The sequence below is a fragment of the Tenrec ecaudatus genome, chromosome 6 (genome assembly GCF_050624435.1).
Source record: "Tenrec ecaudatus isolate mTenEca1 chromosome 6, mTenEca1.hap1, whole genome shotgun sequence".
NCBI lineage: Eukaryota > Metazoa > Chordata > Mammalia > Afrosoricida > Tenrecidae > Tenrec > Tenrec ecaudatus.
In genome coordinates, this window is record NC_134535.1 from 71744 (window position 1) to 99622 (window position 27879).

Consider the following 27879-nt stretch of genomic DNA (forward strand, 5'->3'; position numbering starts at 1 on the left):
GGAAGAAAGAGGAGGCTGTCTGCCCGGTGAAGATTGCAAAGCCAGGGGAACTATCTCGGAGGTGGCCTGAGTCCCAGTGACTCCAGGCTGTGGCTTTGTGTTCCTATCACCATGCTGCTACTGTGCCCTTACCCAATCCTTAAGTGGGAGCAGACTTTCTTAAAGAGGGCTGGGCTGAGTCCAGTTTTAGGAAAGGGGAAAAAAACACATTAAACAAAATTTAATCCCAGAGACTGTTTTTTTTTTTAACTTACCCGCTGAACTTGGAAGTAAATGGCCTTTCCTTTGCTTCTCTTGCAGTTCTTCACTTTAGACAACGACATGGCGGAAGTGGGCTCTGACTCCACAAAGGAGCCCTGCTTCCGAGAAGGAAACGTTGAGTTCAGTCGAGTCTTTCTGCCCACCATCTACACCATCATTTTCTTGACTGTAGATTGGTCATCTTGGTCATGGGTTACCAGAAGAAACGGGGAAGCATGATGGACTGCTGCACCTGTCCATGGTGGACCTGCTCTTTGTGCTCATGCTTCCCTTCTGGGCGGTGGATGCCGTGGCGGGCTGGTACTTTGGGCAGTTCATGTGCCAGGCGGTCCACGTGATCTACACCGTCAATCTCTACAGCAGTGTCCTCCTCCTAGCCTTCATCAGGCTGGACTACTACCTCGCCGTTGTCCATGCCACCAACAGCCATCGGCCAAGGAAGCTGTTGGCTGAGAAGGTGGTTTATGGTGACGTCTGGATCCCTGCCCTGCTGTAGATAGAATTGTACCTCGGTCCAAGTGAGTTTTATGAGAGTTAAAAGAAGTTTCAGGTTTACACGGCACCCATGGGACTCCTCCCGACCATGCAGCCTGGCAGAGGCTGCTCAGCTTCACGCAGACAAAAGTTCTCTCTCTCCGGACTCTAGGCTCCTGCCTTTTCAAGGATTCCACAGGGAGGCGTGGTGGACAACCCTGATCGACCCCATTGGCTGAATTGAATTCACCTGGCCCAGGTGGGCCAATCCAGGTTTAGTGCCCACCCATGCCTACCGGGCGGGAAACCTGAGCCTCTGAGCATGTGCAGTGCACGACTCCTTGTTCCCGTGCTTGTTTCTCTGGGCATGCTTTAATGCTCCATTCCTACGCTAGAGCTACCTAAAAGTCCTGCCTATCCCTTTATGTCACTGGTAGTAGACAAACAGCTTGCAACGCACAAACCAGATTGATTTATTGTTGTTACTGTTACACTTAACATGAACGTCTGGCAGTTTGTCATGCAGCCTGGGTGGGCTGTGGTCAGAGGAGTGAGCTGCCTGGCCCTGCACAGGGCTCCTGCGGTTGTCCTGGCATTTTCAGGAAAGGGGGCCTGCACCCTTGGTGGGGTGGGGGTCGGGGCTGGCTCACCTCAGGTGTGATTCCGTTGTTTTTGGTGTCAAATCAGGGCCCTATTTGGGGGAAGGGGGATGAGCGGTGCTGGTTGCATCTGTCATTTAGCTCAGACTCTAGATGGTCCAAAAGGAGACATGCAGACGAGATGTAAGACACATGACAGAAACAGTGTGTCACCAGGAGGAGGCTTCCACTGACAGCCGTGTAAACCAGGTTGTGTCGTGGCCCCAAAAGCTCATTCGGAGTCCCCAGCCCCTGCTTTGTGGGCCCAAGGCAGGACAAGCATGGTGTTCTTTGTGGCTTCAAGCCATGTATGAATCTGACAATGCTTATCAGTTCAAATGAGGACAAAGGTCTGCAGAAAATGTGGTCAGAGACAATGGTGGGTCTTGATGAATGGGCTGCTGGGGAGAGGAGCCTCCAGCCGAGGAAAAAGAAATCATGGAGTTTTGATGCCTCTATTCATATGCAAGAGGATTTACACCACGGTCCCATTCCTCACTGACAATGGAGAAATTCAGGTTTTTCTTAAAGTTTCATCTTGGTAGCATCATTTCATAGAGAGGTGGGGCACCCCCTCCCACCCCCTGCCCCCTGCCTTGCACACAGACACATTAAGCTTAAACAAGTCAGGGTCACAGTAGAAATTCTGAATCTGGTGGATTGTTTTGCTTTATTATTGCTTCAGACCAGAGTCTTGGGGCAGGGGATGCTCCCTCAGGGTCTCTGAGCCAAGGTTAGAAGCGACTCTGGAAATGGGCTCCTTTTGAAACGAAGAATTAAAGTACACGGTAACAAGTAACACAATTAGAAAACTTGTGGCCGGTCGAGTGGGGTCCTCAACCAAGAGTCCTCCGGTCAAGGGCAACCTGCGTGTAGGGTTTGGCTGACTCTGGGTGATCGAACAGCCTTTCCCACACGTGCGAGGCTGGGGACAGCCCAGGAGCAAGGGTGCCACTTTGGTGTGGCTGCCTGCTTGTGCCAAGGTTCTTTGAAGTGAGGGGGCAACGCTATGAAACACAGTGTGTCCGCTCTGCCGGTGTGGCCCCTGTGAATCACTGGGCCTCTCCTTTGTCTGTTTAGGTTCCTGGTGGAATTTAACCTCTGCGGTTGGTGGCACTCAGCTATGACAGCTGGAGGTAAGCAGCGGCTGGCTTCCACGTCTGCCCTGGGAGCGACAGGCTCTGGGTCCCCTGGGAGCTCGTCATCGGAGTGCGTGCACTCAAAGCTCCCCAGGACGGAGTGATGGTTTCTCAGCCCCGCCGGCGGGAAGTCATGCTTTGTGCTGTAGACAGGGCCACCCATATCACATGAATTCCACAGGCGTCGTCCAGCCCTGGTTGAATGTCAACTTTGCCCTCTTTCTTAAGGAAGGCTTTGAGTTCCTGCACCACACAGGTCACTTCTCCAGAATGCCTGCAGGCCATGCTGACATTTCAGGGAGGCAGACACATGCTGAAGGAGTGGGTAGCTCCCTTGTTCGTGTTTCTACTGATGCCTGCACAAAGCCCACATCTGGCTGTAGTGCTGGCCCTGCTGAACACCCATCACCGCGCTCGGGGACGGAGGGGAAGAGTTGGAGCTCTGTGGGCAGAGACCCTGGCTTCGAAGTCGGCACGTTAACTGATTTCCTTTGGGCCGAGTTTCTTCATAGTCAATAAGGAGCAAGTCCTAGGTTACCTGTGTGTGCATTTAGCAGTGCCACAAATCATGTGACAAACTGAGGACCAGGAGCCGTGATGGTGCTGCGGGTGCAGCGCCGGGCTGCTAACCACAAGATCTGCATCTCAAACCCCACCACCACTCCACCAGAAGGACCCTGGAGCCGCCTGCTCCCATAAAGGCACGCAGACTCGGGAGCCCTCTCTGTCCGACAGGCTCACTAGAGTCAGAGCCTACGACTGCCATGAGTACTTACCGTGTGCATGCACGTATGTAAAGTCTGTCCTTCAAACCATTTAACAGTACAGTTCAGCGAAGTCCTTTGAACAATGGCTCTGCTGTGCAGACATACACTATTTGGTTCCAAGTGTGTTTGTTTTTAGTCACTTCCAACAGAGCCTCTGTGCCCACTTAACAGTCACTCCCCAGCTCCTGGTCACCACTCATCTTCTGTCCGCCCCTGTAGATTGCCCTATTCTGGACACTCCACATCAGTTGGACCATACAACGTCCAGTCTTTGGTGTCTGGCTCCGTTCGGCTAGCATCATGTGTCCGAGGTTCACCCACGGTGTTGCATGAATTTGAATTCCTCTGTTCTTTATAACCGAATAATGTTCTAGTCTGCATGTGGTGTACATCTGCCACATGGAGCCAGTCTGCTCGTGGGGACAAGACCATCACTCCACCTCTGGACTGTCAGGGATGGCGCAGTCAGCACGGCGGACACAGGTCTGAGGTGCCTCTGCATTTGGAATGGCTCAGGCGGTGCGGTAGTTGTACATTTAACATGTAGCAAAACCACCAAGCTATTTTCCACGGTAAATAAAAAACAAAAACAACAGTAACCCAAACCCTAAACCCATTGCCATCAAGTCAGTTCCGACCCAGAGTGGCCTTGTGGACCTTGTGGCACAGGGCAGAGCTGCCCACCTATGGGTTTTCTGAGACTGTGAGTCTGTGTGGAAGTGGACAGCCATGTCTTTCCCCCAGGGAGTGACTCATGGGTTCTGACAGTTGAACTTGAGTTAGCAGCGAGCACCTTAGCCATGGGACCACTATAAGGGTTCTGGATTTTTCCCCCCTGCCTGCTGGCAAACACGTTTTATTTCCTATTGTTGCTTTTCAGTGATTCCCATTCTATTGTTGATCTTGGAACAAGACCCAGTAACAGCCATTCATTTTCCTTAAGTTTTACGTACTCGCTGACTCCACGGAAGTGAACTTTTGAGCTTTTCTCTCCCTAAGGATCTTTCTGCATCTGTCCCAGACAGCACACACACTGAACTGTTGCTCTTCCCAACGGTCCCTGCCTCTCTCTGTTGCTAATGACTCTGGAATTCCTTGATGGCACAGCTGCGTCTTAGCCATGGTGAGGCCCTGCGCATTAGCCAGGAGGTCAGCCATTCAAACACACCAGCCAGCACTCGGGAGAAAACGGAGGCTCTTCGCGCCAGTAAAGATTCATCTTAGAAACCCTATGTAGAGCCACTACGAGTTAGGACTGACTGAAGGTAGTGGCTCTTTTAATGCTGGGTTTATCGATATTTCTTATAGAACTATCTATCTCAAAGGACATGTTTCCAGTTGACACATGAATGAAACCATACATTTTCTTTTTTAAAAAAACTTAAAGACAACATAATTATACCATTAACTTATAAAGGAAACGATGTGACGTTCTATCTCTATATACAATTTCTACTGTGTAGCATTATATGGCATTTGAGGTATTATGTTCCACACATCCTAATGTCCCCTGGGTGGGTCAGTATGACAGTTTCCACTGCATTGTTTGTCTTTGCATTTGATGTTTTCTCTACAAGAACTTTTTGACTGCACATAGTTATTATTGAAGTAATGTTCTCATGAGTGAAACAAATTTACTGAGATTAATGTTCATTTTATGTTCACGTCAAATTGACGTGTATCTGTAGAGTTAGGTATACCACACAAATAATTTCGAGCTTCGAAGGCTTGGGAGAAAATAAATCTGGATTTGTATCCATCTCATTAACTGGATAAAAGTCAGTGGTAGGAGGTCAATGGCAACTGTTCCTGTCATTGTCATTGAGAAAATCTGCATGTGTCAAAAGAATGTGTCCTAGAACGAAGTGTGAAGAGCCAGCAGCTCATCGGTGATGTGGTGCACACCAGGTGCTTGTCTGTGCTAACTATAGACCTCAGCAGTTCTCCCTAGGTCAGGCATGGCCATTACAGTCACAGATGTGTGGCTTTGACAAATCCGTCCATTTTTCTCTATTCAGAGAAGCAAGCCTGGTAACCCAGTTACTAGCTCCATGATCTGTAGTTTGTACCCCCAGCCTGTCCTTGGGAGAAAGACACGGCAGCAACCTTTTAATAAAATGGAAAAGGACTCATGGAAGTATCATGTAACAAGAAAAACGAGATGCAACACTGCATATGCCACAGAGATATCTATAAGGTTTATTTGGACGTGAAAACAGAATCAAAGACCCAATTAGTGGAGTTTTAGAAGCAGGCTTTATTGAGAAGCTTGCGGGCGGGTTCAGCAACTCAAGAGTATTGAGCTATTGAAACCGCACTGGGAAAAAATCCTGGTGGCTTTTTTATGCCCACTGCTGGCAGGCACAGCTGGGGAGGATCATAGCTTGGGGGGGATCTGCGCACAAAGGTGCTTCAGAAGGGAGAAGGTCGTTTATATGTCAGGGACAGGTGGAGTGACCTTATCTTCAGAAAACATTCTGGCTTTGGGATGAGCTGGTTCCAGGAATTTGGGGTTGAGCAGGGGAGGGGAGGTCGGTTAGGGGTCAGTCTTGAGAGCTAAGATAGAATTGCAGGACTCAAAATGGAGTGTGTTGTGCCAAGACAGGACAATATCATGGGGGGAGGGGCAGGACGTGGAACTAAGTACAGTCCGTAGTCAATGTGGCGAAAGGTGTCCAGTGAGCAGAGACCAAACTGGGGACATAGGGAGACAAGACTTTCCTGTCCTCAGAAGACCCCCCCACCCCCACAGTGGCAGAACTTTTGTTTGAAAATATGCAATGCTCAAGATGTAGGAAACCTGAGAGTTGGTCTATAGGGTACTGACTGCTGTCTATTTATTTTACTAGCTTTCCCCCAATTTTTAAATTGGGGGTGAAAAATTATACACCTGTTGTAGGGGATAAAAGGGACCCCACATTCAAAAAGAACTTATGGAGACACACTTATTAAGTCTTAAGCAGGACAGAGACAAATTATACAGACGAGGGAGACAGTCAGCACAAGGCCCAAATGGTGGCCAAGATTCCCAGAAACTCGGCTAAATAGGACATGGAGAAACCTGTCCGTCAGTCATGATGGTGGCAGATGAAAACACTGCAGCTGTGGGCAGGAGGAAGCTTGCAGGGAAGGGGCTGCACGGGGACAGTAAACCCATGCAGTTGGATGGCACATGGTTGGTTCAGGACCCTCCACCTAAGGCAGGTAGACTGTGGCTCAAGGCTATGTGGCACTCAAACGTGCTGCCATTGAGGAGGAAACACCACCTAATTAATAGCGACCTTATAGAATAGCGAGAACTGCCCTGCGGGTTTCCGAGGTTCTAAATCTAAACAGGAGCAGAAACTCTCGTCTTTCTCCCTAAGAGCAGGTAGTGCGTCCGAACTGCTGACTGTTCAGTTAGCATACTTCACTGAAATCGTGTCATCCCCAGTCTCATCAAGGACAAACGCCGGCAAGTCCCCAGGTGCTGGCTGCCCCTTCCCTGTCACAGGCAGGACTACAGAAGGAAGGTCTGAGATTTGGGAGAGATTCACTGTTTCAGATTAGAAAAGTTTACATAATTGGGCCAGCCCCCTCCCCCTTACCCTGATCTGAGGAGTATGACTCTTAGTGCCCCAGTTCCCATCAGGGGCACACCAGGCACGTTCCTGAGGGCGAGGCTGCCCCTGAGTGGCTGGCCACGTGTGGCACAGCAAACTCTCTGCACCTGAGAGCGAAGTGTTTTTACATTGCTTGTTAGAATTAACTCCGTGGCTGTGAGAGGTCAACGGTCAGAACTTAAAGGGAACCGGAATCTAGTGGAGACGCAGATGGATTTCTGGCTCCTCCGCCCTTACCTGCGGCTCTCCACAAACCGAGCGTTCGGAACATCAGCTCTCAGACGCGGCAGCACTGGACCCCGTGGAAGTGGGAGCCTCCACACCAGGCTTTGAGTCCTGGGAGGTAAGGGGGTCCTCACTACATGGGTGATGTGGGCGGACTGTCACAGGGAAGCCGCTTAACAAGACGGGACTGAGGGAAAGTGAGAATATTTATGAAGGAATCACAAAACTCTCACTGCCACTGAGTTGATTCTGACTCACAGCGACCCTACAGGATAGGAGAGAGCTGCCCCTGTGGGTCTCCGAGACGGTGACTGTTTACGGGAGTAGAGAGCCCCATCTTTCTTGGGAAGAGTGGCTGGTGGTTTCAAACTGCTGATCTTGTAGTTCGTGGCCTCAGGTGTAACCATTGCACCACCAGGGCTCCTAGTACCTAGGAAGACCAACCTGACTGTGTCCACCTGCTTCTTCCAGCTACGCGGGAAACCAAACCCACAGCCAACTAGCAGATCCTAAGTCACAGTGACCCTACGGGACCCAGCAGAACTGGGCTCTCGGGGTTTCCAAGGCTAGACTGCTTGACAGGAGCAGACAGCCTCATCTTTCTCCCGAGGAGCAGCTGATGGGTTCGTACCTGCAACTCTGTGGTCAGCTGCTCAATGTGAGACCCACTGTGACACCAAGGCTCCCTGAGCGATGAATTTGGAGCCTTTGGCAGTCAGGGCATTGGGCGAAGGGGTCTTCAGGAGCAATCTGGCCCATGTGATAAGCCTTCTGGTTCTGATTGTCCTTTTGGCTTAGAGGTGAGCTTCCCCTCCGACCGCAGGTCTTGTCAGCTGAGTTCTGCCCTGCAGGTGGAGATAGTTGAAGGTTGACTTCTAATTGGAAACAGCAGAGCTGTATCCATTCATCATGAGGACTGGGGACTGCAGGATTGAAGCAGGAGGAGAGCAAAGGACGGGGAGCTGCAGCCAAGTGCTTTGGCGCAGCGTGGCCTTGTGCCGGCTCCAAAGACCCACGCAAGGCACCTGGTCTCTGTGGACTCTGAATTCCTCATTTTCAACGCACATAACAGCCGACCACATTACGTGACTGGCAGAGGGGAGGGTGCCTGTGCTTGGTTTCCCCTGGTGGTTCTCATGGCAAACAAACACCAAAACATATGGCTGTTTCTTAGGGGACTGCAAGGTGCCGAGGAAAGTGGGCTGGTCATCTCCCATGGTTCGACTTTTCCTAACTCCCTTTTTTCACTGTGCCAAGGGGCTTCAGTGGGGATCCAAGGCAAACACCCCTGTCCCCCTGCCCAGCTTTGTGATCTAGCGCAGGCACATGTTATTTTCTCACAGTGCAGGCTTTCAAGAAGTCCAGATCCAGGGTGCTGGCTCTCAGGGAATGTCCTTGTCCCTTCTCAGCTTTGTACCCAGGAGTGGTATCCATCCGCTTGCTTGTTATCATCTGTTCTCGGGACCTTACACAAGATTGCTTTAAGCCACATCTGATACAAATCCTGCCTCCTTACTATGATAAAGGAACCCTACTCTCCAAGCGGGCTCATGGCACAGGTTACATAGGATTTGGTAACACTTGCTTTGGGGGACACAGCTCCATCCAGAACACACACAGCCTTTAGACAGTGAGTTTCTGTTAATCAGTTGCCAGCTGGGGTGCCCTTTGCTTCATCCCGGCCATTTTGCACCTCCTTCCCCCTCCCCAAATCCCCCTGTACACACCCCCACCCCACCACCACCCCCCACACACACCGGTGAACATTTGCTTTATCTGGAGACAAATAGCTGTGGTCACAACTAGGGGACAGTGCTGCTGGCATTTAGTGGCTCAGGCCTGCAGGACAGCCTGTGCCACAGAGTGATCCACCGCAGACATCCTCACTGCCCACTCCAGGTGCGGAATCCTCACCAGACATGGTGTGGGTGGCCCCATGGGAAGGGCAGGGCAGCCTTCACACGCCCTCTCTGGGAGGTAGTCCGGCACCTACACGCCCACACACCTGGGCAAGCGGTGGCCAAAACTGTAGCAAAAACAACCAAAAAGGACTCTGTGGCGTTTTGTCTCCCTGTTTTCCATCTTCAGAAGCTTTTCTTTAAGGCTTTTACAGCTCACTCCACCGCCACACCGAGGGACCTACTTCCCACGGACTGTGGCAAGGCCTTGTCACGTTCATGGTGCTCATCAAGGAGGGCTCCCTTTTCATGGGTGCTCTTCAGATCCCTGGAGCACACAGAAGTGTGCCTACTGGTAGAACCTGCCATGGGTGTTCAGCCAAGACCTGTCCCCTCAGCTGCCTGGGTGAGGTGTTCACACCGCCTGCCCTCCCTGGAGTCCCTGAGTCAAGCGGACTGATTGACCAAAATTACCCGTCAGCCGGGTCTGTAGCGCTCTGCTGAGTGTGGAGCTCGCCTTTCCTCCTGATGGTGAACAGCCACGCCTCCTGCTCCGCCCAGCGAGTCGGCTCTCCCCCTGCCCCCTCAGTGGGCTGTTGCCCTCTGAAGAAGGTCTTGTAGAGCAGGGGGCCTCCTCGACCCAGTGCCAGAAGGGGGCCGTTTGAACCAATGTGAGGCCATTGACCCGCAAGGTTCCTTCTAAGTGTACCATGCCCCAGCTAGAGAAAGCCCCTGAGCTGGACACGAGTTTTGTTTTAGCTGAAAATGGAATCCATAATTACACTGTTTATCTGCTTCATTTCCCTAATGAGGGCACTGTGGGAGCACATTTCTGCTGGATGATTACAAAGGTTTCATCTGGGGGAAGCTGCACGGAAAGAGGAGCTGGCTGGCCCCTGCCTGTGAAAGGGGGTGCCTTTGCTGAGATGGAAGGGGGGCGGTTCAGCTAGGAGCAATCTACTCAAGTGTCTGCTCAGCATGACAGTGAGCCCCATCAGTGCTTCTGCTCTGGGTCATCGTTGCTAAGGGAAAGTGAAAGAAATGTTGCGTGGACACTCCCCTGAGTGCTCTCCTCACAAGGCTCCAGGCCTCCCAAACAGCTGTCTGTGGTCAGGTCAGGTGGTCTGATAGTGGTGAGGAAGGTGCTGGGCTGGGACAGCCCGGGGCCCATGGCAGGCACTGCCACTCAGAGCACAAGGCAACTCCAGAGCATTGTCTTCAGTTCTCTGAGCTTTAGTGTGGGGGTCCTGGCTAGGTCTTGCTTTGTGCTTGATGCTGATGACTGATCACGAAAGGCATTTGGTCCACAGTAGGTGCTTCGTGGAGTGAGACCATGGGGGGCACAGCCTTGGTACATCAGGATGCTGGCCCAAATGTGGGAGATTCAGGTATGTCCAGGGGTGCCTCAGAAACACAGGCCTCAAAACAGCCACTGAAAACCTGATGGAGCAGAGCTTGCATCTGGTTCCCCGGACTCAGAACCAACCTGAGGTCCCCTGGCTGTAAGTGCTTCCTGCGCAAATGGATGTGGTGGTCACGACAGGGACCTTCTGAGCCACTCCAGGAGGAGTATGTCTGCTGTCGCAGCCCCCATTTCCACTCCAGGGTAAAACAGGAATCAGCCCAGCCGAACCCCATGCTCCCCCTGCATCTGTATTCGCCGAGAGGCAGGCAGTGGATCTGGCACGGCCGTGAGTTGAAGCAGTGCCCACACTCTTGCTGGCTGCCTTCGTTGTTGGCGTCAAGTCCCATAGATGCACTGGCACGGCCGGCACCGACCTCGCATTTCCCACAGCGCTCCAGACCAAGGAAGGGCTTTGTGGGAAGCCACGCTGTGTAGATGCGAGGTGACTGGCCACAGCTTGATATGAAAGTTCATGTGTCTTCACAAAGGACAGCAGGGAAGGCACGGTGTCCTTTCAGTATTCCCTCCCAGCACTGTGATTCAGAGACGGACGTCAGTTCTTCCTTGGCCTTCTTTATTCAATGTCCGAATTTCAGATGTGTGGGGTGATTGAAAAGGCCACTGTTCAGGTCAGGTGCACCTTAGTCCTCAAAGCACCCGAGTCCCTGCTTCTCGACACTTTAAAGAGGTGTTGCACAAAAGTTTGGTGTGCCCTCCTCCCCCGAACCATTTTATTAGGAGCAGTATTGTACAATTGCTACCCCAATAAGTTTCAAAGCACGTCCTTCCTTTCTTGAACTCCTTGCTATCAGCACCCTTTTACCCCCACCCCGAGGAACATTTATTACAATTACTGTTTCTAGAGATTCTTCATTCCTGGGTTTCATATACCAGAACACAGAAAAATGCTTTAAAAATATTCAAAAAGGCTACCCACATGAAAAAATAACATAAAAAACAAACTCCAATATGAAAAAAACCCAGAAAATATTGAGAGCCCAATCAAGCCCAGTTGTCTCAGAGGGGAGGTCAAATGACAAGGCTTTAACCCTTCAAGTCAGGTTTGACATTTTAATCTACCATAGTCTTCCCTCCAACACTCTGCTTGGTACCCAGTTTATTCCTGTCCCTCCATCAGGGGAGGCTTATTCCCTGTGTAGATTTCACATGTATCTCGGGCTTCCACTGTCATCCGCAGCCTTCTGCACACCAGCATCTCAGTGTTGTTGGAACTCTGATCATAGTCCCTCTCGGGCTCTGAATGGCACAGTTTGTGATCCTCAGGGCACAGGTCTTCAGTGCAACGCAGTGCGTCCTTTGAGCTCTGCACTGCTGTTTCCTTGCACATGGGTTGTGGATCCAAGCGAGAGGAAATCTTGGTAAATCCTGCCTTTGCTCCGCTTATGCTTCAGTCTTGACGGTCTTTGCAGTGCCCTTTGACTTATTGAGGTGCGATGGTCTATATGTCATCCCACTGCTCCTCAGTCCTCAGGTCTTCTCTCATTAGTGTTCAGGGCATCACGTCTGTTCTGAAGTGTTCTCAAGAGCGTAGTTTGGTCTGTGGACTTGGTTTCCTTCAGCCTGACCTTGCACTGATCCACGGTTGGGCCTGGCCACCTTAGTTGGCTGCTGATAGCGAGTTTCCCCATCGTCTCTTCCCCCGGACATGGTCAATAGGACATCTCTCTGTTCCCTCTGGAGAAGTCCTCATCTATTGTTAAAAGTATATCTTCTAGGAGCAAGTCATTGGTTCTTGCAAAATCCTGTCACCAACCCAAGCTTCATTTCTATCACCAAGGCCATATTTTCCAACTACTGTCCCTTCCTCTTTGTTTCTAAAGCTTGCGCTCCAATCACCAGTACTGATCCATGCATCCTGATTGCTTGATCAATTTCAGACTGAAGATGTTGGTAGACTTCTTCACTTTCTGCTTTGTTACTTTTAGTAGCTGGTGCATACGTGTGAGTAATAGTTGTATTGACAGCGTTTACTTGTATGGGGATAGATATTATTCTCCTGCACAGACAGCACTGTACTTCAAGATAGATCTTGAAATATCCTTTTTGATGGTGAATGCAGTTCATTTCCTCTTGAATCTTTCATTCCCAGCCCAGTAAACCATCTGATTTTGTCATTCAAAATGCCATTTCAGCTCCCTAAGTCCTAGAAGGTTGATGTTTATGTATTCTGTGGTGGTCTTCAGCCTTCCTATTTCCCAGGGGAGAATACTGGGGATTAACTGAAAGCGTCAGATGAGGGATTTGTACTATCAACTTCCCCACTTCAGAACCTTCCTGCTTACCACCGTGCTGTCCTATCTCATCGCGATCAGTATCTTCGCCACTTTAATGTTAGTGACGTTAGTAGAGAGCTCCGGGTGTTGCTTGTGTTTCCTAGCTGAGGTGCACGTGGTGCTCATTAGGTCTGGGCCCAGGACTAAAGTCTGTGACATGCCTGGGTCCATGTCGCTCACGGGCACCACCACCCTCGCCAAAGCCACCATCCAGAAATGGTGTCCAACTCCTAGTGACTGCACCCAGCAGAGTGGAGCTGTTCCTGGGGGTCCTCGAGACCCGACACCCGTATTGTCCTGTACTGTGTTGTTGAGTTACACTGCATCGCACTGTATTGTAGTTTGAGACAGTCAATCATCATGGAAGCAGACAACCTCATCTTTCTCCTGGGGAAATAACTGCTTCTGCTTTGAATTCTCGGCCTTCATGGTCACCAACCCAGACAGAGCTTCACCCATGGCCCCGCCAGGGCTCCGTAACCTCTGAAAAATGGATTTTCATTATCCCCAGTTTAAAAAGAATCAACTCAACTTGATTTGTTACTTGCCTCCTGGGTATAATTTATTTCAATCATTTCATCACAAAGATATTGCCCACCACCTACTTACTATGTGTTCCTGCATCGAACTAAACCACAAAGCAAGTCACCCAGGGGAGTCCAACCCCACACCCCGAGGGATAGGCAGGAACCTCCCCGTAGGGCCCCAAGGCTGTCTGTGATCATCATGGAAGCAGACTGCCTGCCTCCTCACCTCCTCTTTGGCCTCCTGCAGCACAACTGTGGGTTTGCACCACTAACCTTGGAGTTAGCAGCAGAGTGTTTGAGCTCCTGGGCCAGCACGCCCCAGGCTTTTGACTGTGTGAAAACTGACAAGGTGTGTACACTATGGGACAAAGAGCTTCATAGTAGTAAGATTCGGTCTGTGGCTGTGGTTCAAAGGCATTATGTATTTTACTATTTTCCTTCTATAATAAAACCATGCAATTGTATCATGACCTCTGTCTCACCCTAAATAATGTGGTCTAGCTTATATTTTATGTATTTATTAAGATATACATGTGCATTGTTGCTAAGCTCTAGAGAGGCTGAGGTCAGAGCCCCGGTGACTGATGTCCCAGAAAGTAGAATTCTTCTGCTGCATAAATGATAGCTGATAATGCCAAGACCACTGCGTGAGGAATTATAGGTTAGAGCGTAGCTTGGCAGGCACAGTGACTTGACTACAAGCTGCCCCAGATTACAAATGAGTTTTTTTTTTTACTAAGTCTGTTTTTAAATCCAAAGACAATTAGGAATGGTTCATACCTAATATCAGTCAAATGTCTATTATGATCTGCAGTAAACCTTTTTATGCATAAGAAACACTAAAGAAAGACAGGCTAAGACACCTTTGGCCAAATAATACAGTAACAATACTAATGAAATGTGGTGATGCCTGCAACAAAGTAACATAACACCTGTTTGTGGTTATGAAGCACTGTAGGCGCCTCAGTTTTTAATAGCATTGGCTTGTGGGGTTCTAAGCACAGGTTGTAGGAGAGTCAGGCTGGCAGACTTCTACAACTGCCAGTTAGAAAATTCCATGGGATCTGGCGGGGCTTAGAACCAAACCCAGAGCCGTGGGAGCCTCAATCCATCCTCAGCTGCTCTGTGCGGGGCTCACAATCGGGAGTGCACACTCCTGAGTTCTTGATCCCGTTCTCCCCCTACCCCATATCCCTGCAGCACAGAAGTTGAAGCACACCCTGGAACCCTGCAACACGGAGTACCCCGTGTTTGTCTCTGAGCGCACCATCAAGGAGACCACCGGGAACATTGCTTGTGAAGACTGCTCTAAGTAAGGCCCCACCCCCCAACACACACATCCCCCCCCACGGGCAAGTGGGACACTGGCAGTTGGCTTGCAGAGAGACGGAAAGCATGGCTGCCCTGTTGTGTGGACATGTGTTCCTGTCAGCTGGGAAGAAGCATCGCTGGGTCTGTGAGATTCTTCCAGGGTGGCCCGCATTCAACTGCATAAGAACACCTCCTGGAATGGGGGAGACTTCTCCGTCCAGGTGCTTACTGGTTGGAGAAGTCCCAGTGGATCTTTTCACAAATGGATGGTTGACCATTTAAAAGTTGTCTCAAGGAATTCTCAGATCACATCCTTAAAACTAACTGGCCTTTGCGTTTTCCCCAATCTGGTAAAACGGTGTTGGTCTCCTGGTATCTCCATGTCACTGATGACTAATGATGCCGATGTTTTTTTAACAGTTTTATTGATTGCTTGGACTTCCTTGCCTCTTTGGTCCCGTGAGGCTCCTGAGTTGGCTATTTGGGTCTAATTTTTGCCTTGGATATTCCTTGTGTTCTAGATTCCATTTTGTTGAGTAGAGTTTTCTGCGTTCTTATTTTAATCTAGTCTGATTTATCCCTCTTACCTTTCATGACTTGGTGTCTTGTTTTTTTTCCCCTTTATAGGAAACGATCATTTTATTGGGGGCTCTTACAGCTCTTTTTACAATCCATACACCGATTGCATCAGGCCTGTTTATACGTATGTTGCCATCATTCTTTTCTGGACAGTTACTTTCTATTGAGCCCTTGGTATCTGCTTTTGTTTCCCTCCCCGCCCACCTCCCTCATGACCCCTTGATAGATTATAAATTATTTTTATTTTCATATCTCACACCAACTGCTGTCTCCCTTCCCCCATGTTTTCTGTTATTCCCCCTGGTGGGGGTGTATGGTTTTGTGCCAATCATTGTGATTGGTACCACCTTCTCCCATCCTCTCCTCTCTTTCCCCTTACCCTTCTGGTATCTCTATCCCCACTCCTGTTCCTGGATTCCGTGTGTCTTCTTATCTGGACCTGTGTACATGCTCCGGTCTGGTCTGAATTGAGTAGCAGCACTGGGGTCATGAGAGAGACATTTTCCTATAATGTCCTGAGTGCTTTCAAGCACTGCCTTTCCTGTGCAGGACTCTAATCCCCCTGGAAGTGATGCGTGCGTGTCATCAGGTGGAGTTCTAATTTCATCCTTTCCTGTGTTGTTGGTATGTTAACCAAGCTGTGCATTTCCTACGAGTGGTTACGACGCCCCCGTGCCGGGCGGAGCTCCGGTCTGTATGCAGGTTTGTTGCTCGCCCTGTGGTGTGTCAATGGTCCTAAGGATCATCACTTTAACTAGGATTTGCTAGTTAGGAGAGCAAGTGCCCGTTTCCTTCTAATCTACGTGGCTATTCTTGACTTTTTAATTTTTTTATATTAATTTTGGTATACTTTTGTTAAACCTGCATGAATTCTACGATTTTGATTAAAAGCAATATGTTTGTTATAGATGAATTTGAAGCCAACTGCTGTTGTAAATATTGGACCTTTTCATTCATAAACTGAGTATCTCTATGTACATCTTTTCAATGCCTTTGATACAGTATTACAATTTTATTTATGAAAGGTCAAAACATAGTATATACCTTTCTTGTCATCATAAGTGCTAGCTATTAAAATTACATTTTCTAATTGGTAACTGCTATTAGTATATCACTGATTTATGTACATTGAATAACTTATACATAGCAAATTGCTAACTGATCTTTTAGATTGAATTGCTTGTGTATACATTATCTTGGACTTCTTGCATAGGCAACAATATCATTAGTGAAAGTTTACCTTCTAATTGTCATTCTTAACTGTGAGTGTGTGTGTGTGTGTGTGTGTGTATGTGTGTGTGTTTTACTGCTCTGGACTTCTGATATATTGTTGAGTGGAAGTAGTGAGAATGTCAACTATTTTCAGGTTTAAAGAAAAGCCTTCTGTAATTCCATGTTACATATAATATCTGCTGTATGTTTTTCAAATTAGCCACTTAGGTAAAAGAAAACCTCTATGAGTTCTTGTTGCGGCTTCTGTTGTTTGAAACTTGTATGAATGTTGAACTGTATCAAACATTTTTTCTACATCCATTACTAGAATCACCTTCCTTTAATTTGTTAATTTGTTGATTTACACTGATGTCGTTTTCAAATTTTAAAACCAGTAAGTAGATCATGTATAATAAACATATATATAATAGTAAATACAGTATTTAACTTGAAAATAGTTATTTTCCAGGATGAATCTCCATGGTACCAGGTAGAGAGACACACACACCACCACCACCACCACCACCACCACCTCAGCTCTTAGCTACCCTCTATACGGTTCCTGAGACAATAAGTCTTCACAGGAGCAGACAGCCTCATCTTTCTCCTTGGGAGTGGTTATGGATTTTGAACCACCAGTCTTGCAGTTAGCAGTAGGATTCTCATATTCATATTCTCTCTCTTTCTCGCTCCCTCCCTCCCTCCTCCTACCCCTCCATATGTATCTAGATTTGTTTTGCTCATTATACTGTGGGCTTTTGATTTATGTTGAAAATATAAATCGTGTAATGTCATTTGGTTTTCTTCTTAAAGTTACTTCATTGTAACAAATCAGCCTCGATAGTTTCCCTCATTTTCTACTATCTGTAATATTTTGTATAAGATTGAATTATACATATATGCTTACTAAAACTTACCTAGAAAGTTATCAATGATTGATGGGATTTTGTGTATGTAGCTAGACTTATAACTACTAATTTCTTTAATGATTTGAAATACTCTCTTTTTGAAATGGCTTTAGCTATGATATTTCTTAGAAAGTTGTTCATTTCCATCTCAGTTTTCAAGTTTATTTGAGTGCATGTGTTAATTACATTCTATTTTGGTTTAAAACAGTGGTTCTCAACCTTCCTAATGCCGGGAACTTTAATACAGTTCCCCATGTGGTGTTGACCCCAACCATAAAATTATTTTCGTTGCTACTTCATCACTGTCATTTTGCTACTGTTCTGAATTGAGCGACCCCTGTGAAAGGGTCGTTTGGTTGAGACCCACAGGTTGAGAAAACCGCTGGATTAGAAGCTGCTGCTGTAGTTGTACTTTGTCCCTGTTTAAATTCTTGATGGTCCTCATGGATTCCCTCTCCCTCCCTTTCCCCTGCTCTCTTGTGGTCCTCCCCCTCCCGTCTTCTCACTGTCAGAGACATGTTTCTCATTCTTGTCCTTTAAGAAGGCATCATTGTTTCCGTGGTCTAGGCCTCTTTTTTGTTGTACCGTTCACATTCCACTTTATTTTGTCAGCTTCTTGTCTGTATGATTACCATGTGTCTGGGGGTTACTCTTTTTTATTTGCTAACTGTTTGCATATGATATTTTTTGTGTGCCTGCAGATGTCTATGTGTATGCTCCAGTCTATCCCCATAAAGAGTTTTCATTGTTGTTGACTTCTCACATTTTTCTATTATTATCATGTACTGATCTGTATTTTTGAAAAGAGTGATTCAGAATCTCCTAACTCGTATCTCTTTATTATTGATCACTATAGCATCATTGTATTCTGCTTAATACATCCTTTTAATTTTGTGGAGACTCGCTGTGTTTTGTGTGTGTGTGTGTGTGTGTGTGTTTTTAAACAAGCTGCATTCTGTAGTAGCTAGTCCTGGGATCGGTATGTATCCACTAAGGCAAATCTTCCCATATACTGTTGGTGTCGAGCTACTTAATATGCCAATTCCTCACCAGCATTATGGTTGGTTGACTTAGCTCTTCATATCATGCAGTTCATCTTACATTTTATATTTTGAAGATGCACTGCCATGTATCTTGTACATACGTGGGAGCATGGACTCTGTCCCAGTGGAGCAGTCCTCTTTGTCCATGGAATTGGACCTGGGGCTCCCCTTTGGCTTTGTTTGCGGAGAGAGCAGGAACTGTGGCTCTGCTCTCTGCGGATGTGTCGCCGCCGCCTCTGTGTGGATTCAAATCCACGATGAGGACTGCCGGAACTAAAATCCCTGCTTGGCAGTCTGCGGGGCATACTCCTAGGAGCGGAATTGCTCAGCCATGCAGTTGTTCTAAGTTTCAAAGGGCTGTTTTTGTTTCTGTGGTTGCAGTATGTTAAGATTACATCACTTCAGAAGAGGGCTCCAACTTCCCCACATTCTCACCAGCACCCCTCCCCCGTGTCCAAAAGAACAGCCGAACTAGTTGCAGAGAAGTCCAAACTCCCACATGCCTGATCTTGCTGAGCAATGAATGTCTCTGCACTCCGGGGCCCTTCTTTGGACAAAGTCTACTCAAGTCCCTTGCCCATTTTATAAATTGTTTGACTTTGTTATTGAGTGGCTAGGATGATTGATTTTTAGCAATTAAACCTGTACACATACAGCTTCCACATAGTTATCACCTGTAAGTTGCCTTTTCAGTTTATTGATAGCTGTACTGTGTTTTCAACCCACTAAATAATTTATTATCGTTGTCAATTTGGCCACCACTGTTTTTAGTGTAGAGTGCTTTTGGGGTGCTTTCCGGAATGGTGGTTAAATTTTCTCCTTTGTCTAGAGCAACAGTCTCAGCCTGTGGGTCGCGACCCCTTTGGGGGTCTAACGATCCTTTCACAGGGGTCCCGATTTATAACAGTAGCAAAATGACAGTGATGAAGTAGGAACTAAAATAATGCGATGGTTGTGGGGTCACCACCACATGAGAAACTGTATGGAAGGGTCGTGGCATGAGGAAGGTTGAGAACCATGGGTCTAGAGTGTCTTATTTAATATGTACTCGGCATGGGCCATTTCACTCCACGACCTCCCAGTGGTTGTCTTGTGTGGAGAATGTCCCACTGCCTTCTGGCCTTTGACTTTGCATCTTTGTAAGTATCTTGACTTTTCCTCCTGATGACGTTTTTAGAAATATTCACCGTATGTTCATTGTTCTGAAATTTCCTAAAGTGTTCTTGAAATAAGTTTGTTTCATGAATTTATGTACTTTTCTCCTGATTCATTCCTTTCGAGGTGTATTCCAGTTAACTTCCTTCTGCTTACAGAATCTATTAGATTTTTAGTATTGCCGACCTTTTCATCGAATCCATGTAAGCGTTGTTTGCAAAGCTGTGCGTAATTCCGTGCAGTCTGTTCCTCCGAAGCCCCTGTCCCTGACTGGGATGCCCTCCTCAGACTGCTCCAGTGACTTCGAGTCTCGGGTTGCCACGCTGTGTTTCCCCATGTGTTCACTTTCCTTCGTGGCGGGTTGTTTGCTCGTGTGTTTTGTCCGTTTTGACTATGAACTGATCTGTAATATTGTCATTTCTGTTGTAATAGAAAAGAATTCGAGTTGCTGGTCACAGTGGTTGGCATCTGGGCTTCTATCAGGCATCTGATTAGTACTGACTGCCTGAGAATAAGTGTCATCAGAGTTGTGAACTGTATAATTACCATAAATATCTTTCCCAACTAGGGTCTAGTTCAGGCTTTAAAGATGGCGCTCTCTGTCCGGAGCTATCCGTCAGCAGCAGAGTATTAGTCTTTCATGCTTAGCTATGAATGTTCGGGCTGGCTTCTAGTGCCCTTTCTACTAAGATTTTTTTGGGGGGCAGATCTAAACAATTTTGTCTTATGATTTCATCCAGCTGATCGAAGTGTGCAGACCAGGATGACCTCCAGGGTGGCCGTCTCCGGTGCTGGAACTGTGTGTTCTGGCTGTGGCTACGCCAGCCCTGCCACAGGCGAGGGCTGAAGGGCAGTGTGTGCAGGAGCTCTGAGGACGAGGCATTCAGAATGGGGACCCTGAGTCTGCTAGTCTGGCAGTGCCGCCTTTGGCAAGGACCTGACGCATGGACGCCCAGCTTCCTCAGTCATTTGGGGCTAGTAATAGTAAATGACTCCTTAGCTGGGGTGGAAATTAAATGAGAGAATGTGTGTTATGAATGTGATACAACGCCTGGGCCACAGTAAGGAGTCACTAAATGGCAGCATGTTGTACATGCATACCATCATATGTGTAACAGGTTTTTAACTTCCAGAGACTAACCTGTCAAACGTTTAATATTCCCATAAAGTAGTCTAACATCACTGTACCACTGCTGAAATCCCCATCGGCTCACAGCACAAAAGACACCTATGAATGATGAGAACACTGTGAACCATGGTCCATGGCCCTGGGGTTCTGAGAAGTAGACTCCAGTGATTCCATGATGATTAGGGACCTTTTGGCTAGAGTGATGCTATACCCTGGACCATCCTCACTGCGAAGTCCATGAGTTGGCCAATAGCTACTATTGAGTGATAGACGGGTATGTGAAATGGAGGACAAGTCAAGGTTCTTAGTTCCAGACTAAATAAAAGCTATCAAGGAATCAAGATGGAGGATTGGGAGGGGAAATTGGATGCTCCCTTACTGGCTCATAATTAGAAACCCAGGGTAAGAGTGAAGATTGATTCACGCTAAATGACACGAGCATTTCAAACTAAAGAGACGACCATTCTCATCCGATGGGAGATGGTTACAGTCTCCCCAAGGCCCAGAAACCATTCTGTTTGGGAGAACACACAGACTGAAAGGCTTGCTGTGGAGAAGGAGGCGTCTCCACCAGCCACAGAGGTTCAGTGCCATTCAGGGCTGAGGGCTCGTGGGAGACAAGAAAGTTGAGCAAGGCCCAGGGCAGTTTGCTGGCAGCAGGGAGAACAAGGCAGCGCAGACTCTGAAGAGGACTCCTGTCAAAGTGTTCTTTCCGGCCACCAACAGTTCAGTCACTCACCAGAAGCAAAAACATCAAAGCCTGTGTGCGGCTCTTGTGCATTTTCTTTGCTTTTCCTGTCATCTTTTTGAAGCGACTCCGTAAATTCTATATTCCACAGGTGCTCTGATTACCGACTGAAAGTTACCCAGCACCACAGACAAGCGAGGGAGGGAGGCGGGTGCCTTCCTCTTTTTGCTTCGCTGGGCTGATGAGATGGTCTGGAACCCAAATTGGGGAGGGGGGAGTCTGCATCCTGTGGAAATATACAAGCATACTCTCGACCCGCTGTTATTAAAAGGTCAGGTCCTTTCCATTAACCTGTAAGTGGGTCTTTCCATTTGACCCAGGGCTTTGCAGTTTTTTTCTTTTTCCTAATGTCTTAAAATAGGAGTTTGCCCTTTCTCATCAGAGTTCAAAGAATTTAACTTAAAAAGGGCATGGTTTAGCAATGATGAGGAGAAATATGTTTGAATTCCCCAGCCATTAATTTCACAATTTGAGTTTTTAAAGTTTGATGAGCTCTTTCCACAGTAGCTTGCCCTTGAGGATTATAGGGGATCCCTGTATTATGTTTAATGTCAAAATTAGAACAAAAAATCTTAACTGCTTTGCCAGTGTAAGCAGGAACATTACCTGTTTTAAGAGCTCTGGGTATGCCAAGATAAGCAAAGCACATGAAAAGATGTTGAATTATGTCCTTATATGGTTCCCCTGTCCTAGCAGAGGCCATAATAGATAAAATTACTAAAAATTGAGATATCAGTAGGGTAATGTATTTAAATATTTATTTTAAATAAAAAGTGTAAGTAAAAGGTCAAGTCATTTAACATTAGTAAACCAGCACAGTAAGTGGTAAAAGGTTCAACAAGAACAATAAGGTATCAACAATACCTTAGGAGTACTATTCTCTGAACTCAGCAACCACGCTAAAGTGTAAAGCATTAAAACCCTTCAAAACTGGATTCCTCATCATCCGTATCCCATTGCAGAGCTTCAGCTGCTGTGAAGTTATCACAGACGCTGTCCTCACTGAGATCGCCATCACTGCTGTCATTTTCATACAAAGCGCAGTCTTCACTGCCATCCATAGCATTACTAATACATTTCTGGAAGGCACATTGCACTAGGCCTGTCACATTTATTTTCTGACCATTTTGGAAAGCTGCATTGTATCTAGGTGACATCACTGTCTCTGGCCCCCAGTCGGATGTATCCCCACACCATCTCCATCCCAGGTGAGCATGGGCACGCATGGGCACACATTCCTTCTTGCTGTCTTCAGACTGGTGGGTAGGGGGCAGCCTCTGCCTCCACGTGTTGTAATGACACCACTCCTGTAGGGTGAGGACCAGGACCACCCCTACTGTGACCTCATGCTGAGTAAATCACATCTGCAAAGACACCAGTCAGCGGTCCAGGGGAGGGCACTTCCTCGTGGTGTCTCCCAGCTCCTGGGGGCCTCAGGCACCCCTTGACTTGTGGCCACATCTCTCCACCCTGTCTGCACCTCTGTTATAAGGATGTCACTCATGTTCCAGTGACATGCTAATTGACATCTGTAAAGGGCCCGTTTCCAGTAAGGTCCCGCTCACAGAACCCAGACCAGCACCTAGCCCTGCCTCTACCCCCTACAAGGGAAACCCCTCCCCCAGTCCCTCATGTGCTCCTTGAAGGGAACATTACAGGGTGGTCTCGAATGCAGTGTCACCTGTGCAGTTATGACACCATGACCAGATGCCTGAGCAGGAAGTTCCCCATCCCTCTCGACCAACCCAAGGCCCTGCAGCTCCTCAGCTAGGTGCTCCCTGCATTATCCAGCCTGTGGTGCTCAAGTGGTCCATTTTCCAGCTCTAGCCACCCGCTTGGGGTCACCTGGCTTCCCTGGGCTCGGGGAGGGCAGCTCTGTATAGGACCCCACACCCTCTCCACCTGGCCTACATGGTACAGTGGGGTTACGAGAACAGGGGCCAGGTAGAGGGTCCTGGAGAGGAGCCTCTCTGGTGCAGTGGGTGAGGCATTGGGTTGTGCACTGTAAGGTCAGCAGCTTGAAACCCCCCCACTGCCCTGAGGGAGAAAGACAGGCAGTCTGCTCTGGTAAAAGCTGACAGCCTCAGAGACACGCGATGTCAGTGGTTGTGTGCATGCACCCTACCATGTGGTCAGGGGCAGCCTGCCCAATGCGGCAATGTCCTTCTCAGGATCCATGAGCCCTTAGATTCTACCACCCCCTTAAGTCATGACAGCTGGGGTACCTCTCAGTGCTGGGGACCCTACAGGGAGGCCCTGAGCCCCGTGTGGAAAGGGATGTGTTCAGTGTCTGTGGTAGCTGTGACTGGCATCACCCTAGAGTGAATCCCTGAGATCCTGTGGGATGTGACAGCAGGGCCCACAGTCCAAGGGCTCCCAGGTGGAGCGAGTCATCGGCCCCCGCCCCCCCGCCACCCCCGCCACCCCCGCCACCCCCGCCACCCCCACCACCCCCACCACCCCCATGAGGGGTCTGCAGTCCTGGCCATCCCCACTGGCGAGCAGCAGCCACTGGCCTGAGAGCTGGCTTCACATGCAGGTGTTAACTGGACAAGGAGAGCCAGCCACCTGAGGTAGTCATCCTGGTGTACAGGACCTTGGAGAACCTGCATGAATACCTGGTTTCCTGCGTCAAGAAAATCTTTGGAATCATGCTCAGCCCGCGGGGGGGGGGGGGGGGGGGGGGGGTGTTGTCAGGTGTACCCCTTGGAGGGCGGGTCCATGAGGGTCCCGCATGGGCAGCAGGGGGCCACCACCTGCCCCAGGCCTGGTGGGGACAAGGATCCAGGTGTGACACCCAAAGACGAAGAGTGGAGGGAACTAGACCCTGGAGCTGTGCCTTCCCTGTGGGCCCTGGTAGTACAAGGTCTTCAGCACACAACTCCTTGTCTGAAAGCTAAGCTGCTCACCATGTTTCATCCTCCACAAGTTTGGAGACAGGCCTGTTCCAGGAAAGCCCACGGTGGCCACAGGACAGGCTGGGCTTCATGTCTGGAAGCCCCATTTTCTGTAGTGAAGCTGCCTGATGTTAACTCCTGGGGGGTGCAGGGAGTATCTGCTGCACCCCACAGCCCTATAAGGATTGTGTGTCTGCAGGCCCCCTTCTGTCGAGACATTGCCCTGACCCCATCCCGGCCAGGGAAAGAGCGGTCCCCACCCGCAGTGCCCATGAAAGGGCTTGGACAAGTTTAAAGCAGCAGCCAAGCCTTTCTTATGAGGTGGCTCAGGGTGGACTCAGCTTCGAGTGAACTTGGGTCATGGCAGCCTGAAGTCCACCAGGAGAACACCCCTCCTCATCCCTGTGTGCCTGAGCCCACAGCTACAGCCACTGTGTCGGACCATCTCATCCAGGGCCTTCCTCTGTGTCGCTGCCCCCTCTTCTTGACCAAGCACACCATCTTTCTCCAGCAACCAGTCTCTCCTGACGACATATCCAAAAGCCAGGAGACCAAGACTTGCTGTTCTCACTTCGAAGGCGCATTAAAGCCTTCCTGCTGTCAAATCAATTGACTTGCAGCAATCCTACAGGATGGCAAAGAGTAGAGCCGCCCACTCTAGAGTGGGTTTCCGAGGCTGTCAGTCTTTACAGCAGACAGCACAGCTGGTGGTTTTGAATTGCTGACCTCAAGATAAGCAGCCAATAGCGAGCACCACTCCACCAGGCAGCCATGGCAGCTGGGTGCCTGCTCCAGCTCCCAACAGCACTCCCATGTGCATCAGTGCGGAACTGCATGCAACAGGGTTTCCATTGGCTCAGTGTCTGAAGTTGCCAGCCTTTTTTTTTTTTCAATGCACACATGGGGGCACATGAATGTCCAGCCCTCTGGCCAGTAACATGCTAGCTGTTAGTACCATCAGTGGTCACCGAACAGTTCTTAGATGAGGGAGTGCGTTTACTGGTCAGGGGGTCGGAGAGGTTGGGGACTGAGAACTGAGGGCCATTTGTGACCTTTAACGTGTGATTTGTGCTGGTTCTGATGACACACACCCCCTCCCGCCTGCATGATGGGGTCCCCTCAGAGTGAGTCCACCTCTGGAGAGAGGTGGTCATTGTCTGGCCCTGGCACAGTGGGCAGTGTCAGCAGGCAGCCTCCAGCTTCCCCTTCCTACCTCTGCCCCCAGGAGGTACCCACTCTGTGACAGCTGTGGGCCTGTGGCAGCCAGGTGGTGATGTCCTACGATGACCCAGACTCAGTGAGCAGACACCCAGGGCTGTGACCAGCCAGAGCAGGGAATTCATCCAATACCTAGATACCATTAAGAGTGGCAGCCACCCAGGTAGGTCCAGGGGTGTGTGTATGTATGCGCAGGTGGGCCAGGGAAAAAGAACACTGATCATGTGGGGACAAGGTAAAGGTGGTGATGTTGCTGGGTAGTGAATGTATTTAATCCAACAGAACTATTTGCTGTAAGGGAGAACTTCATGTCATGTGCACAGCGGGTTACTCCTTGGGCTGCTCACCCAAAGGTCAGCAGTTCAAACCCACCAGCCGCTCTCCAAGGAAAAAGACCAGGCTGTCTGCTCCCTGTGAGTCAACATCTGTCGGTGGGTTTATATATCATCTATGTATCTACCTATCCATTAGCTCCTTGGGAGCCAGACCCTCTGCTCCTGTAAAGACTGACAGCCTGGGAAACCCACAGGGAAACTCTGCCCTGTCCTGCAAGGTCACTGTCTGTCGGCATCCACTCAATGCCCGAGGGATTTTGCTCTGATCTGCTCAAGAGCAGAGGACCAGCTCATTCTCCCATGAGATGCTGAGGGTGGGTTTGAACCTCTGACCTTCTAGCTGGTGCTTAATCATCTCATTGCCACGGATCCTGCTTATGAAAACCAAGTTAGTTCCAGCTGAGCCTGAGGATCCTGCAGCCTATGTTCAAAACTGCCTCCTCCCCCACCCCACCCCCCGCAGATGTGGACTGGGTTGGGGGGTGCAGAAGCAGGGATGGAGGTGTGGGATATGAGCCGTCTGCCCCCGCCCCCGCCCCCACCCCCACCCTCTGCACTGTTCCAGATAGGCTGTGTGTGGCTGGCATCAACCTGATTGAGAACCTGGGCTACGTGTTGGTGCATCCCTCCCAGTCCCTGGAGACCATGATGCTGCCCGACCTGGGCTTCTGAGTCCTTGAGCAGTGCCCAGGGCCCAAAACCCACTGTACCCACATCATCGCGGGTGACTTCATCGGGGTCATCAGTTTTGTCAGTGACATCACACAGCTCAACAACAAGCTCCTGGCCTGCTGATGTCCAGGATGGGCCGACACCTGGCCACTGGACCCTTCTGTGATATCCCCGGGTGCATGCCCAGCTCACAGTCCCACAAATAGGACTACTGTCCTAGGGACCACATGCCTATGAGGAGGATAGGCGGGTGCTTGCTGTGGGGTCCACACAGGCCTAGATCAGCTTCTTCTGGCCTCCCTGGCACGCCGCCCCCCCCAGCCCATGGCCACTCCCCCTGAGGACCCCACTTTCCCTCCCAGATGGTTCCATGTGTGAACGGTCAGTACCTTAAGCACATCTTTGGGGGGATGGTCCACAGTTGTGGGGTTGGGTCCCTTGGGGTCCACGGGTATGATGCTTGGTCTACACTGGCTACCTCTGTTTGGGGGGCCTGCAGGGCACCACAGAGCGTGTGGACAGCTCTGAGGGCCTGTGGACCCATGGAATGTGCACGCACATCAGGCTGCCTGGAAAGGTCTGAGGGCCTTGGAATCCTGGGAAAACGTCAAAATCCACACACTACAATTCCAGGGCAAGGATGCTCTCTGCCATGCCCTGCCCCTCGAAGCCCAGCAGGCTCCCCAAGGACTAGATGCTTCTACTCTGATCTCACCAAGTGTCGACAGGATGTAAACGTGGCTGCCCAGCGGGGTGGTGACAAATGTGGAAAGGACAGATGGTGCAGGAACAGTGTTGATGTCCACAGTCTCCTCACGTGCTCTCTGGGGTTTCTTTCATGTGGCTTCAGGACCCAGGTGGAGCTGGGGGAGTGCTGTCCCCACGCACGCTGTGACCTTGCTCCCATGAGTGGTTTCTCGTCCTCACAGCCGCCCCTTCATGGGAGTCAGAGCACGTGTGCAGCAGGTGTAACACACGCATACCGGACCCCACCCCATGCTCCTGCTGTGAGCTTCCAGAGTGACTTCTCGTCCTCACAGCTGTCCCCTGTGCACGTCTCACATGGCGTGAGAACACGGATGGTGCAGGTGTGACACATGTTTAAAGGGCCCACTGAAGGCCCACACTGTGGCAAGCTGTTGCTGGTTCTCATAACCGCCTCTTGGGCTTTCTACACATCTCATCTCTCACCTGGTCACTTCAAACAGGGTCCCTTGACTATTCCCCTTCCTTTGCCCAATTAGCTCAGGGCCAGGGGTGCCCACTGCGCTGCTCCCTCCAGTGTGGACTGAATGTCAAAGCTGCTTGTTCTCCACCTTGGTTTGTCCTATTCACCCACCCATGATGCTGTCCTTCCCCACAAGATGCACTTGGATGCTTCTCATGTTTCCAACTTTCTTTCCCAGCTTTTGCCTCAAGGCCTTGTGGCCACTTTCCAAGCA

General features: G+C 49.4%; 1 pseudogene; it reads left to right on the plus strand.

Annotated features, from left to right (window-relative positions):
* Positions 1 to 499: 499 nt before the first annotated feature.
* LOC142450602 (PI-PLC X domain-containing protein 1-like) lies at positions 500 to 26560 on the plus strand (annotated as a pseudogene).
* Positions 26561 to 27879: the final 1319 nt, after the last annotated feature.